This window comes from Podarcis vaucheri (genome assembly GCF_965113315.1).
Source record: "Podarcis vaucheri genome assembly, chromosome: 5".
NCBI classification, from domain to species: Eukaryota; Metazoa; Chordata; class Lepidosauria; order Squamata; family Lacertidae; genus Podarcis; species Podarcis vaucheri.
Genome location: NC_138763.1, coordinates 61,494,380 through 61,509,721, shown reverse-complemented (window position 1 = coordinate 61,509,721; position 15,342 = coordinate 61,494,380). Strand labels below are relative to the sequence as shown.

The window sequence follows — 15,342 nt, the reverse complement described above, 5'->3', positions numbered from 1 at the left end:
AACATGAACCCAACCGTGGAAAAAAGAGTAATTTGGGATGCAAGCAAAGCTGTCATGAGAGGATTTTTGATACAACAAAATGCAATTAAAAAGAGGATGCAAAATGAGAAAAAAGACAAAATTTTGGAAAAAATAAAGGAAGGTGAGAAGAAATTGAGGGCGAAACCAAAGTCCCAGGAGATTTTGAAAGAAATAAAGTTATACCAAGTACAATATATGAAAATGATGAATCAGGAAATAGAATGGAAGATTAAACAGATGAGACAAAAGACATTTGAATCGGCAAATAAGTGTGGAAAACTATTGGCCTGGCAATTGAAGAAAAGATAAAAGCTTAATACTATTACGAATTTGGAAGTGGAAGGAAAGAATATACAGAATCCAGTGGAAATTAGAAAGTGTTTCCAGAGGTATTTTAAACAATTATATACACAGGAGAAGCAGAAAGAAATGGATATTGATAAATTTTTGAAAATAAATGAACTACAAAAAATTTCTCAAGAAAATAAATTAATGCTGGATTATAAAATAACGGAACAGGAAGTAGAAGGGGCCATTCAGAATATGCAATAGGTAAATCTCCAGGACCGGATGGACTGACTTCTAGATATTACAGATCTTTGAAAGAATGGTTAATACAACCTTTAAAGGAAGTCTGTAATGAAATACTGGAAGGGAAAAGGGCACCAGAGTCGTGGAAGGAAGCGTACATTACAATTATACCGAAAACAGAGACTGAAAAGACGCAGCTTAAGAACTACCGCCCCATATCATTGCTCAATGTGAATTACAAAATTTTTGCAGACATTTTGGCTAAAAGATTAAAAAAGGTCTTGGCAGAAGAAATTCATAAAGATCAAGCGGGTTTTCTCCCGGGTAGACATTTGTCTGATAATATGAGGAATATAATTAATATTTTAGAAAAATTACAAGTGAAGATTAACACTAAAGCAGTTTTGATTTTTGTGGACACGGAGAAAGCCTTTGACAATATTTCTTGGAGTTTTATGAAGAAGAATTTATCGGGGATGGGGGTTGGTCAAGGTTTTGGAAACGGTATAGGTGCAATTTATTCAGAACAAAAGGCTAAATTAATTGTAAACAATGCAGTGACAGAAGAATTCAAGATTGAGAAAGGGACACGACAAGGTTGCTCAATCTCTCCATTGCTTTTTATCTTGGTCCTGGAGGTTTTGTTAAACATGATTAGAAGGGACCAATTGGTAAAAGGTATACAAGTGGGAGCCAAAGAATACAAATTGAAAGCATTTGCTGACGATTTGGTATTGACTTTACAGGAGCCAGAATCTAGCACTAAAAGAGTATTAGAACTTATCCAAGAATTTGGTCAGGTAGCAGGTTTCAAGTTGAATAAGATGAAAACTAAGGTTTTAGAGAAAAATCTAACTGAGACTGAGAGAGATAAGTTTCAGAAGGAGACAGGACTGACACTGGTTAAGAAAGTGAAATATTTAGGGGTTAATATGACTGCTAAGAATGTGAATTTATTTAAGGATAACTATGAAAAATGTTGGACTGAAGTGAAAAAGGATTTAGAAATATGGGCAAATTTGAAGTTATCGTTGTTAGGCCGAATTGCTGTGATAAAAATGAATGTATTGCCAAGAATGCTGTTTTTGTTTCAAACATTGCAAATTTTGGATAAAATGGACTGTTTCAAGAAGTGGCAGAGAGATATCTCTAGATTTGTCTGGCAGGGCAAGAAACCTCGAATAAAATTTAAGATATTAACAGATGCTAAAGAAAGTGGTGGATTTGCCCTGCCAGACCTTAAACTTTATTATGAATCAGCCGCATTTTGTTGGCTGAGAGAATGGATGCTTCTTGAAAACACGGATGTGTTGGATTTGGAAGGTTTCAACAACGTATTTGGTTGGCATGCATACCTGTGGTATGATAAGGTTAAAGCACACAAAGCGTTTGAAAACCATATGTTTTAATGTCTGGATAAGATATAAGGATTTGTTAGAAAATAAAACCCCAAGATGGTTGTCACCAATGGAAGCAAAGGCTCAGAAAAAACTCAATATGGAAGCTAAATGGCCGAAGTATTGGGAAATTTTGGAACAAGAGGGAGACAGACTAAAATTGCAGAGTTTTGAAAAACTAAAAAATAGAGTGCGAGACTGGCTCCATTATTATCAAATAATGGAGGCATATAATTTGGACAAAAAAATAGGCTTCCAAGTGGAAAAATCAAAATTGGAAACAGAATTGCTAGACTCTAAAGTTAAGAATCTGTCAAGAATGTATAACCTGCTGTTGAAATGGAATACTCAAGATGAAACGGTGAAATCTGCTATGATTAAATGAGCACAAGATTTGGACATAATATTATGATGGCTGACTGGGAACAGTTATGGACCACTGGTATGAAATTTAGGCATGTAATGCCTTAAAAGAGAACTTAATGAAAATGATCTATAGATGGTACATAACACCAGTCAAGCTTGCAAAAATTTACCATTTGCCTAATAATAAATGTTGGAAATGTAAGGAGACTGAAGGTACTTTCTTTCACCTTTGGTGGACATGCCCAAAGATTAAGGCATTCTGGGAGATGATCTATAATGTAATGAAAAAGGTATTTAAATATACCTTTCTGAAGAAACCAGAGGCCTTGCTTTTGGGCATGGTTGGCCAATTGGTGTCAAGAAAAGATAGAACTTTTTTTATGTATGCCACAACAGCAGCAAGAATACTTATTGCAAAATACTGGAAGACGCAAGATCTACCTACCAGGGAAGAATGGCAGATGAAACTGATGGACTACATGGAAATGGCGGAAATGACTGGCAGAATCCGAGACCAGGGAGAAGAGTCGGTGAAAGAAGATTGGAAAAAATTTAAAGTATATTTACAAAAGCATTGTAAAAATAATGAATGTTAGAAAGATGCTGGAATGAATTTACATGGTTTTAGCAGAAAGGTTATAAAGAATTAAGTAAAAATGGATTGTTAATGGGTCAAAGTGTAAAATTTAAGGTTAAATTGTGTTAAGATAAACTATGGAACAAAATTTGAGAAAGAGGGAAAGGACTTGCTGAAACAACTAATTGAATTAGAATACAAAAAGGGAGGTGTGAGGAAGTCAAGGAAACAGGTAAATGAAAGATAAAGATATGAAAATACTGGATGTTAGTGTTTTTAAATGTTTTTGTTTTTTCACTCTTATTGCTTTGTTGTACTGTTTTTGGTTTTTTCCCCCTCTTTTTTTTCCTTAGTATTGTATTTTTCTTTTATTTTTGAAGTACTGTATTGTAATCTTTTTTCTTTTTTTTATCACTGCCTGCTTTTTTTTTTTAATTGTTAAACTTTAATAAATATCATTTAAAAAAAAATCAAAGGGAAAGAGACAGAAGAAGGTGAAGAGCCAGGACAATAGAAAGGCTAAGGACACAGACTATAAACAACCAGGACAGAACAATTGCACACCAGGCTGCTCCCCCCCCCCAAAAGGCAGCATATTGCTGGCTTGTTGCATATAGGTAAATAACCTAAGAAGTGGAGGCTGTCAGCCAATCAGCCTACTGGTTTATTGTGCCTTATGGTTCAGATCCATGAGGAGCAGTGACTTCTTCCAAACAGTTCTGCAAGCCCAGCTTGAGGTCCAGTGCTCTTGACAGGTGAATCCTTTTCAAACCACCCCCACCCACTTTTCTCCCCCCCCCCCCAGGATGTAATGCAGGTAATATAGATGCACTCCTTTAAGGCATAGTGAAGATTCAGCAATAACAAGAGTATTGCATTATAAAATAGATGAAAAGGGGTTTGTGTTTGGTTACAATGCAAACAGTTGTACATCTGTATGAAATTCCTTTGTGTCAGGTGTCGGGTTATCTAGTTAAAAAGCCATCCCTCACGCCATCATGCCAGCTTTTCACATGAGCTTTAAAGAGCTATTTCTACCATGCAAATTAATCATACTTAAATTAAAATAAAGTGTGAACACATACAGGTAAATGTGCAAATTTGCTATTTTCACCCATCTCTTCCAGGGCTCTTCCATTTGGCTCAGGGGTGTGTGTGTGTGTGTGTGTGTGTGTGTGTGTGTGTGTCATGTATATATCTGTCAGATGAGCTGAATCGGGCTTGCTCTTTACTGCCAAGAAAGAATTAAGTACAAAATCTTCTGTAGGAAGCAATTGTGAAGTGTGGAAGTTTCTAGTCAGGCAAATAAATTGGATTTAAGTATATTACAGTCATAATCTTTTTCTGCCTCTCTCCAGACAGCCTTTGTACATGGAGAAATGAGAATGTATTCGCAGACAAATCTTGACCTGAGGGAGAAGGCTGAGGGAATCTGGATTTTCAATAACATAAGACAATAAAGCTCAGACTTCTAACCTGCTGCAATATGGTAAAAGTATAAAGAGCTTAGCAACTAATAAAAGGAAAGGGTCTTCCAACTCATATTTGAAGATCTAGACCCCAAAAGGACACTCCATAAAGATCATAATGGGTTAGTCAGTATCTAACAGATACGATGTACCTTGTTGACCAATTGTCTGACAGTTGTCTTTTCTAGGGTCTGGATATTAATAAGTCTCGGGTTGATTTCCTTTGGGTATTAGGCCTCATAATTGTACATCTACTTGTTGTGACACTGCAGCTTGCTATATATTTATTTAATGTGATTCCTGTAGGGATTCAAGAAGAAGAAGAAGGAAGGAAGACAGAAATGGAGGAATGCTGTTGCATTTCTGTGATCATATGCACACATTGCAAATTTTATCTCCCTCTGAGGTATTGTGAATCAAAGTGATTATAGTGTAAGGGAGAGGACATGATCTTGGGGGCAAAGAGGAAATCCAGATGTTTTCCCCTAAGGTCAGAAACCATCTTCCTCCCTTTCTGTTACATGGTGACTATAAAGAGATTCAATTATCACTACATTTCCTTTACTTTTTTTTATTAATAAAGCTTGCTCTAGAAGGCATACAGTAGCTAAATAATATTTTGACAGTTAATGCTAGTGTAAAGCAAGTGTCGCTCACACAGTAAGATCAAGGGAAAACAGATGCATAAGAGATCACCTGCTGGTTTATTCAGTGAAAATGAAGCCTGCTTAAAAAACGGCTCTTCTTGACGAAATAAAGAGCCACTCTCTCCAGCTTGATCTCTGTGTTGATATACAGGCCCTTTATATAATGCAAATATTTAAAGATTACATACGCATGCATAAAACTGCAGCTCTCCTTTGTAATCTGAGACAAGCGTTGCACTTTTATGTATGCATTATGCATACAGAATCTTATCAGCAGGACCGATATACCACACCTTTGAAAAGTTTTGATGTGCTAGAGCTAGGGATAGATAGACCTGTCAATTTCATTTCTCCTTTCCCCCCATTTTTCTAGTTAAAACTTAGCTCTCCACATTTTCGCATCAGCTTGTGTGTCGTTTTCGAAAGAAAGAAAAAAAATCCCCATGGAAATTCACCAGCATTTTAAAGGTGCATTTTTCCAAATAAACTTGTATGCAATTTTGCCTAATATACATGTTTTTGCAAAGCAGTTTCTCCTAACAGAATGCTTTTTTGTATTTTTTTTTACACCCATGTATATGCATTTTCAATACATTACTTAGTTGAGAACTAAATTGCAAAATTTAGAGAAGTGCAATTTTGCAAGGGTAGCTGGGTTTTGGTTATAATGTTGTTCAGTTCTTTTGTTTCAGAAAGTGAAAATGCCTTTAAATACAGTTTCTCCCCCACTTCCCTATATAGGACTCACACCAGCAGACACACACCCAAACTACTGTCTACCCCCTTGCCCCTCGTCTCATACCAGCCAGGCTGATCTGTCCAAATCAATCTGATGAACAGAGAGGGAGAGATTTGCAAGCACAGAAGGGTTCCAACCACCCCAGAAATTGTGCTTAAACTCTTTTTCCTGTTTAAATAACTTGGACTTGAGGGGTGTGAGAGAAAAAATGCTTAGAAGTCAGATAAGGCCCCTGAACTAGGGATTAGGCACAACCACAACAGACCAAAAAAGAACTCCCAATGTCCAAAAAAAACTATAGAATATGTGTACCATGGATAAACATAATCATTAGATATGTGCAGGTCACAGGCTGTCACATAGCTTAGCATCAGAGCCTTGTAATATTTGATAGAGGAGTGTCAAAAATTACTTTTTGTAGCACTGGAGAGGAAGACCAGTGAAAAAAGACCAGAGCTGCCTATCATCTTAATTAGCTGTGAGACAGCCTATACCTTTATGCAAATTTGTGTAATGGTCCTGTGTTTGAAATCCTTCAAGTTCCTGTGACAAAACTTATTCTCCAGCTTCTCAAAACTTTTCTTTTCCTGGAAAACATGCTTCCATTTTTCAGTCTCAATCCCTGGGCACTTTAAAATTTCTTTAGAATTTTGATGGGTGCAGGTTTGAGGTTGTGGTCTGTGTGTTTGCCACTCCATTAAAGCTTTCTCCAGCACTCTGCAGCCTCCCTGGCTGCCTACACCTACTGATCTAAAAAGTTCCATGGGAGAAGTTAACTTGTGGTGCCTTCTCCTAAGAACAGGAAGCTGGGGGGGGGGGAAGGCTGACTACTGAGCATCTGAGTTCGCTGCACTCATTAGGCACAGTATAAGTAGCCTCCCAATCTTCCCATGCTGATAAGAAAGCCCAGCTGAGGTTGTCATGGGGTTTTCAGGAACTGCAGGCATCCAGGAAGGCTGTAGGATACTGCCCATTGGAGACTTTATTTGTAGAAGGAAAGAAAGGACATTCACAAACACAACTTGGTCACCTTAAAATTAAGCTAAAGGTTAAAAAAAACCAAACCCCAAAAACCCTCACACTCATGAGAATTTATACAAAATTTCAACTAGATAATTTTCACATGCAATTACTTGCTGAATTAATTGCTAGGGAATAGTTGGGGGGGAGGGACACAGAATGAATTTTTGGCACAGCACTTCCAGCAACACCCCTGCTCCCAAGTGAGTGAGTGTAGGATTGCAGCACTGAGGAAATAAATCTCCGTGAATTTAATGGGATTTGCTGCTGAGTGGACATGCATAGTAGGAGTGCACTGTTAATGTAGTGGGTATCGCTCAAAATTACTGAAGTCTTCAGGTGATTTTAAAAACTAGATTAAAATGGAGAATTTTATCCCGGGCTCCAGAGGAGAAGCTGAAGAGATGGGAAATGCAACCTGACTGCTGGGGGGTGGGGGTGGGGTGGGAGAGATAATGAAGCTGAGATGTGGAGTGCAGAGGTGAAATCAGAAGTTGGGTCTGTCATTACTCATGTTTATAGTGGTGATTATGGGAAAGTTTATTACTTAATTAATCTCCTCAATTGTTTTTCTAGCGAGGAAGAAACACTGACGGTCTGAAGATTTGCTAGCTTTTTCTGTTGACGATCTTTTGTTGATGAACTTTGAAGAAACAGGACTACATAAGTAATTGTCAGACTAAAAGTTCTTTCTTTTTATTCCTGAAAGTGTGTGGACATACATTGTGAACAGATGAAAAATCCATATGAATAATTCCTGGGGTTTTGCATTAGGTTTCTTGGCTATCACGCTAGCACTTCTTTCCTGGTTTCTAACATTTCTTTTACACTGCATTACCTGTTGCATTACCTCTGGCTTTTTGATCGATATACTGCCATGTCATGCTAAATTTCATTTACACTCGTGGGTGTGCAAATGGCAATAAACAGATTATTTATATGGTTATAAGATTGAACACATCAATATGTGCTATTTCTCTCTGTTCCAGCACCCTACTTCCAAAATACATGCAATGTATTATTTAAGCTGTCCCATAGGTATTAATGTGTACAACATCATGACACAGATGTAAATATTGTTGCACCAGCTCCCATATATTTCAAAGGGGACTACCACACACACACACACACACACACACACACACACGAGCCATTGATGAGCTGTGTGTATATTATTTTGTTCTTGGGTATCCTTACCTGAGTTCAAAATCTGTGAGGAAACACCCACAATGGCAAAGACACACAGTAGTGCAGTGAGCCCATGGCAAGTCTTGAATGGGTGAATTAAGGAGTCTCCAGTGAGGCTTCAACTCATGTGCCAGAATCATACAGCTGTGGTAGGCAAAGGAATGAACTTGAGTGATACCATTCAATAAGTCAGGCCAGAGCAGATCGATGATATACCATTGAGTCCTATAAAATGCTTCTGGATCAGACTGGATTGCTGGTCAGCATGAGCAACTGGGAGACTCGGTGTTACTGATTGCTTCCTCTCCCTCTTACCTGCCTCTCTGTTTTCCTGCCCTCTCTCACCTTGCCCTCAAACCGCACAGGAGGAGCTAGACCCAACATGCAAAGGTAGAAGCCAGAGAAATAAGTACCACTGTGATAGCGGGAGCAGGGTGGGAAAAGATTGGGTGGGGGAATTGACTGTCTTTGGAGTTTGGTCAAGAACCAAGCTATCGTACACACAAAGTTGGTCCCAAACTTTGTGTGTACAGCACATGCCCAGTAAATCATATGTCGGGTGTGCTATATCCATAACACACACACCCAACATCAGTAAAATATTCTGCCTTCCCAAAATGTGAAGCATAGACCTTCCTGTTAACAGCTTAGAGTTCCCCCTGGGATCCCCCAACCCCCAAATGCTTTGTTTCCTGACTTATTCCAATCTAGTCTATAAGGTCAAACACTATAGTGTAGAAAAGAAATGCATTGCCATTTGGCAGCCTCCTTTAGCCTTTACTGTGAGCTGTAACTTTGGACACTTTTCTTGGGATAATGGCCAATAGGCTTAGCTGGTCATAATTTCTCCGCAACCAAGTCTGCAGATTCAGGATTGCAGCTGTTTTGTGAGTGACAATGCTCAAAAATATAAAGATATTTAAACATAGCACACAAAATAAAAACATTATTGTAGCCTCATGTCCTTCACCTTTCCTATATTTGCTTTCTAAAAGGAACTGGTGGTGAGAACCTACTGCAGAGAGACTTGAATTGCCCAGTGATTGATAATAATGGACTGCTGCTAGAATGTAAAACTGTCTAATGTGATCTTAACATTTTCCAGACAAATGGGCAGTTGCTTCCACCGTCCCACTGTCGAAGGTCAATGATCCCTATCATATGCACATTTAAAGAAGTACGGTACTTCCTTTCCACACTCAATGGACAATGTTAACTGCTAGACAACACGTAAACATGCAGAACCAATTGCATTAGTAACTTTGAGACAACCTGCCCCCTTCTGCAGAGAGGCTCCCCCCCCCCGGCAAATTTTAATTTGGCAGAATGTCCTTTCTCTTTCTCTCAGTGCCTCATCTTCCCTTGCCATCTATAGTCAAGTCTTTGTGTTCAGTCCTTCTGGTACAGAAATGGCCTGGCCAAGAAATGTAATTTGGATGGAGGAATGGGATTTCTCCCATCAGATTTCATAGAACTGTAGAGTTGGAAATGATCATGAGGATCATTGTGATGCAGGAATCATCAACTATATAACACACGACACAGGTCAATCAACCTCTGCTTAAAAACTTCCAAGGAAGGAGAGTCCATGTTCATGTTCCTTAGAAGCCTGGGAGCTTACCCTTGGGGGAAAAAGATGGGTAATGGCTGACAAGATGCCTGGACTTTTGCCCATCTCCTCCCACAATCACAGGTGAGTGTCGGGTACCTTGCAGAGGGTGCTCTGAGTTGCTGAGAGAAATATCCCCAACAGGATTGTTCAGAAAATTTGGCCTGGTAACACACTGTGGGTACCCTGCACCCTGCATGTGTGGCCCTCACAGGCCTTACATGTGCTCAATGCAACCACCTGCTACCACCTCTCACCCTGTGAGAGAGGATGAATGTGTGTAAGAGAGAGGAAGGTGGAATGTGTGGGCGTGCCCCAAGGCCACACCCACCAGCAGCTCCGGCCACACCCACTGGCCTGCAGCCCACCCCTACACTGTTGCACGTAGTGCTTGAGGTCAAAAAGTTTCCCCACTCCTGAATAATTGACCATGCCCTAGAATGCTGTGCAAAGAGGCACTGTAAGGCCCCGGGAGACAGATCAATGTGGGAAAGGTTTCCTGAAGGGAAGGAGAGGGAAGCTGCTAAGTAGCATCTTTTGCACAAGTTGGTTTGTTATGTGCTCTCTTATACATAGGTGCCGCATTGTGTGGACCAGCTTCCTGATGCTCCTGTATTTCTCAAGAGCAGGATGATTGCCGCTGCTTTTCCAGCTCATTTTAATGTCCTTTTTAATATTGTATCATGATTACTACTTTGTTCCCTTCTTCCAGCTAGCTTTTTCTTTCAAAATTCAGACACTTGGCTACTCCACAAAGATCCTCTAAGGCTGTAAGTAAAGAGGGGAAGATTCTCCAGTAATTGGAGGGGGGGAATGTGAAATCCCAGGTGATTTAAAAACATAACCATTTCTAATTGCGTTCAAAGACGAGAAAGTGCAGAGGAGTTCTCAATATGCATGCGTTATTTACAAGGGCTCTACAAACACCAGCCCAGGAAAAAAAAATATGCAGTGCGCTTATTATTGGAAAGAGGATTCTGAACAATACACGGACTGAAATAAATGTTTTGTGTAATGAAGTGTGCCTAGAAAGGGGGGGAAAGTAAGTACATTACCGCTTCATTGGTAGCGCTGACAGAGGTGTGGGGGTAGGGTGGGGAGTTGGATGTTTTTTTTTTTTTTTTTGGTAATTATTTAAATGGACTGCAAGCAAAGATAATGAATGCATGGTATTTTACAACATATTGATACTTTAGTAATTAACAGAGCAAAAATCAATACAAAAGTGTGCCAACATAATTAAGAATATGCCAAAGTCACTCTGCCGCTGCATTTACATTTCCGTCCCTGGTTGCAAGCCCTAGGAATGGTAACTTGCCATTTTCTGTCTGCGCTTATGAAATGTCTCTATGTAACAACAAAATATAAACTACACAGGTGCCTTTAGTCACATAAATGTTGTAGATCTTTAACGATAAACACAAAAGACCCTGGAAGACTTTTGTGATTTCTGGGGGGAATACATTAAACCCGTAGTGGAGCTTCCCTTGTGGATTGTACTTCTGTTCCAGTCTCAGTTTACTGCTGCTTTCAGTCATCATGTGATAGACAGGCTGCCATTTCATTCTCTTGAAATGAAGGTGGAAACATCAGTAAAGAGCAACCTTAACGGTGGTGGAATACACCAGGGAAGGCTTTTCTGAATGGTTCAGGAACCTATTCCAAATTTTAAACAGACTTGGGGTTGTTGTTTTTTTGGCTAAACAAAAAAAAAAGTGCCATTGCTTGAGATGTTACACATTAACCTTCAAGTATAAATGTAAAAAAGAAAAAGAAAGAATTTATTGCTACCTCTGGCAACTCTATTCCTAATGTTTACCAAATGGATTACAAGAAGACAGCTATGCTCGATCTGGAGCTCATGTTTTCTGACTGTTTTGGATGGTGGGCACTCTGGAGATAGAAGATGCTGAATTGGGTGGTTTAGATCAGGGGCAGGAAAGCTCAGAACCAGAGGCTGGATGCAACTCTCCAGGACTCTCTCTTTGGCCGTCAGGGGTTAGGTCAGGCCCCTCAGGCCATGTCCACTCTCCCTAGGTCACACTCTTTATTGCCACTGCCCCCATCTCTCCTCAAGTGCTTTAGCCATGCTAGCATGTGTCCTTGACACATTTGATAATGCCTCTTGCTTGCCTGTATAGCAGAAAGAAAATAAACTAGCCTACTGTACAGAGGTAAAATCTTCCCACTTTTGCCTCAGACCCTGCCCACAATGGGAATGTGTCCCTCTGAAAGTTGCCCAGAAAGGGAATGTCGTTCCCCAACCTTAAAACAGAAAATTGTTCTCTAAAAGTCCTTCAGATAAAATGCTGTCCTCTGTATAGTAGGACACTTGGCCACCTTGTCTGGTCTGCAGGCAGTATAGGAGAGATTTGCCCCTGTTGATGTTTTTAAGACTGGCTATGCTCTCCCCCACAGGCCTTTCTGACATCTCTGGAGTGAAGGGGAGCATGGAACTACTACAGTCTCCCTCATTACTGTAATATCTCAGCACCTAGCAATTTCTATTACATTTCATGCTCAAAACAACCTTCTTAACTAGGGCTCCATTGCAGCAGAGAAGTATTAATCCCACTTAATTATGAGTAGGGATATTGGGGTTTTATGAGATAAATTAAAGAGCGACTGTGGCCAAGCAAGGAAATGAAGCCATGTATCTTGCGTTCCACCCACCCACCCACCCTTTTCATTCAAACAACCCATCCACATCCTGGTAGGATATTATAAAAATTCACTCATTCAGCCGCACACAACACATTCTTAAATGGAAATGATTTTATTTAAATAAAAACAGAGTCTAGAACTGTTCTCATAACAAAAACTTCTGGTTGCAGCTGGCTTTTTGCTAGATGATATGATTTTAAAGATTTAGGCTGCAATTTCATACACATTCACTTAAATGGAAACACTATTGAACTCAGTGGGAATTACTTCTGATTCAACATGCAGAGGATAAGCAGGCCTGGCCCTCTCCTGAGCCACACACACAGAGTCACTTGGCTCAGGTGGACTGTGGCCCACCCAAATCTGCCACCTGCAGGGCTGGTTGCCCACCCAGCTGCCTACTATGACAGAACAGCCAATATGGTCTACTCACAAGAAATCTACAATGGCTCTTCATTAATGGCCACCAACTTGGATGGCTTTAGAAGTGCATTGGACAAATGCATGGAAGATAAGGCTATCAACAGCTACTAGCTACAATAGCTATGTTCTGCCTCCATGGCGATCCAACAAGCTCTTGTTATTTTCTCCAGTTGAACGCTTTGTGTTTCCAATTTCCAAGGGGGGGGTGGGGAAAACCTACGCAGAATGAATCTGTTTTATTTCTCAGTACATATGGATTTCATAATGTATGGACAATGTGGACATGCCAGTTCTGCTGTGTTTTCTCTCTGCAGATGAAATGGAAAACCAAGATCTCATTTCGTGCTGACGATTGCTCCCTGACTGTGCTCCACTTGAATTGTTTTTCTGCCTTTTTTTTTGAAAATAGCCCATGCCGAGGTAACTCCTGATGGTTTCATTTTGTTCTGTACTCTACACAAAAAACAATCAGTGGGGTGGGGACAGGGGAGCTGTAAAAGCCACATGAGAAAGCACTGCATGTGGGAATACAGGGAACATATGTGTGTGTGTATGTCTAGCAGGGAAGCTTTTATGCTACTCATGTTTCTCTGTACACAGGTTTCCTCAAGATGGTCGTGACATCCAAAGTGGTCCTAAGTCAATAGCCATATTTGAAATCCATTGAAAGGTTTTAGGAAATGCACACAGCATATCTGCTATACCTCCAGGAAATGGAAAAGTGAGGCACTTGTTCGCAATGTGCTGAATGTCTCCATTAGCACAGTGATAAATAGGCCATTTGGAGATCAGGTGCACATACTTCTCGGGTGACATCTGGATATGATTAATTCAATCATTGTTTTGGGGAAAGCAAGTAACTCAGGCAGGGATGGAGGCTGCTTGTGGAGTCATATAGAAGGTGCCTATTACCCAGGTCATCTTAGTCTGGCCTTTGTTTCTTTCAAATTATTGTGGCGGTGGCATGCTGAATTCAAAAGAGAGAATTACATTCAAGAGCAAACTTTTCATAGAACAAAGCGGGGGTGGGGGGTGAAAACAGCAAAGTTTTGAGACTTTTTCTGTGGTATGATTTCTGTTCCTAAGAGAGTGCTCTCATAAATATGGTGATAATTATACAGGTGGGAAGATCCTGAATTCTCAGCATTACTAATGTATTATATTTTATCTTGCCTTTCCTCCTCCAAGGCCTTTCTTCAAAACCACCCTGTGAGGTAGATTAGGTTCAGAAATAATTAGGGGCCTAGGATGAACCTAGGCATCCCTGATCATCATCAAGGCACTGTGTCTGCTATCCACAGCCTACACAAATTTGACCCATCTAGCACCAGAGACCTTCCACAAACCTTTGGTGCCTACATTCAGCCTTTGAACATGTTTAAGCTGGATCCTGTGGAACTGGATGTTTGGTCTCAAAAAGCAGGAGTATCTAACCGGTGCAGCCTGTAATGCAGTAGCAATGTGTTTCTTATTGATGTATTGTATATTTATATCCTACTCTTTTCCTGCAAAGATGATTAAGGCAGTGCACATGATGTTCCCAGGCAATCTTCTCTACAGGGACTAACCAGACCCAGGTCTGCTTAGCTTCAGCAACGTCATTTTTCCAGACTGTGGCCTTAATGTAAGATCTAAAACTGGGAGGTTAGAATTGTAACAATAAAGAAAATGGAGAATGAGCTGAATTTCTGGTGAGCTTGAGAGTTTCCGGTTGACATTTGATGAGGAACAATGGTGAAAATTCTTGAGACAGATGTTGAAAGCACGACCAAAAATATTTTTCAACAGTGGTGAAACCAAAGTGGAATTGGCAATTTCTAAACTGAACCACATATGCACAAGGATGAGAGCGATAGTATTGCAGCCTCTTTAGCCTGCCGCTAATTCCCCTTATAAATAAAGGCTTGTTCACTGAACCTCTTAATTTGTCTCCTCTTATAGTGAGGTTAAGGCTGGTCATGTCTGCTTCCTGTGTTATGGTTCTGTTCAAAGGAATGCTACTGCATGTCCTTCTCATGATGAAAATCGTAGCACAAGAAGGATTTATGATGGCCACATTTGTATTCCTATCTGTGTGTCTTTGCTGCCTAACAGACTGATGGGATTGGTTGAAATCATAGCAAGAGACATGGCAGTGTCCATGTGAACTGGTTCTCAGCCAAGCCAAAGGTAAGAAGCAGATAGATACTTGCATACACGCTTGTAAGCATATCTACATACAAAAACACTTGTTGAAGAAACATGGAGCTATTTGGTATTGGCAACACCAGGTCACAGAATATTGCATCATCTCTTCCTTTGGTTTTTACATAGTGATTCCAGGAAACTGACCATTCATCCTGATTTGTTTCCAAGGAGATTAGATGAAGTTGACTATTTAATGAATATTCATTTGTTTGCAGGGAGGTTAGATGATGTTGCTTCAAAGCAAGTGTTATCTCACACTTTCCAGTGCATTTCCCCATAACTTTCCTTATCTCAGGAAGCCCGATCTTTTGCAGAGGTGTTTTTGTTGCACAAGACCTCCCAACTGCAGCCTGACTTTGCCAGTTTGTAATCAAATCCCTCCTGAAAATAGCTGCAGTCTAGAAGCACCCACAGTTGCTTGAATTTCTTGATCACTTCAGGTTGCCTCCAAACCATCTGTATTTTATGAGAGGGATCCAAATGCATAATGGCAATTTAGGAAGT

The 15,342-nt window shown here is 40.0% G+C and overlaps 1 long non-coding RNA gene across 1 annotated transcript in view; it reads left to right on the top strand.

Moving 5' to 3' along the window:
* The window catches only part of LOC309532542, a 33,499-nt gene extending 19,169 nt beyond the window's left edge, over positions 1-14,330 (top strand). The window contains exons 3-6 of the long non-coding RNA XR_014219906.1: positions 4,668-4,767; positions 7,344-7,434; positions 10,277-10,334; positions 12,966-14,330. This is a non-coding gene — a long non-coding RNA (uncharacterized lncRNA). The remainder of the gene's footprint in view (positions 1-4,667; positions 4,768-7,343; positions 7,435-10,276; positions 10,335-12,965) is intronic.
* Positions 14,331-15,342: the final 1,012 nt, after the last annotated feature.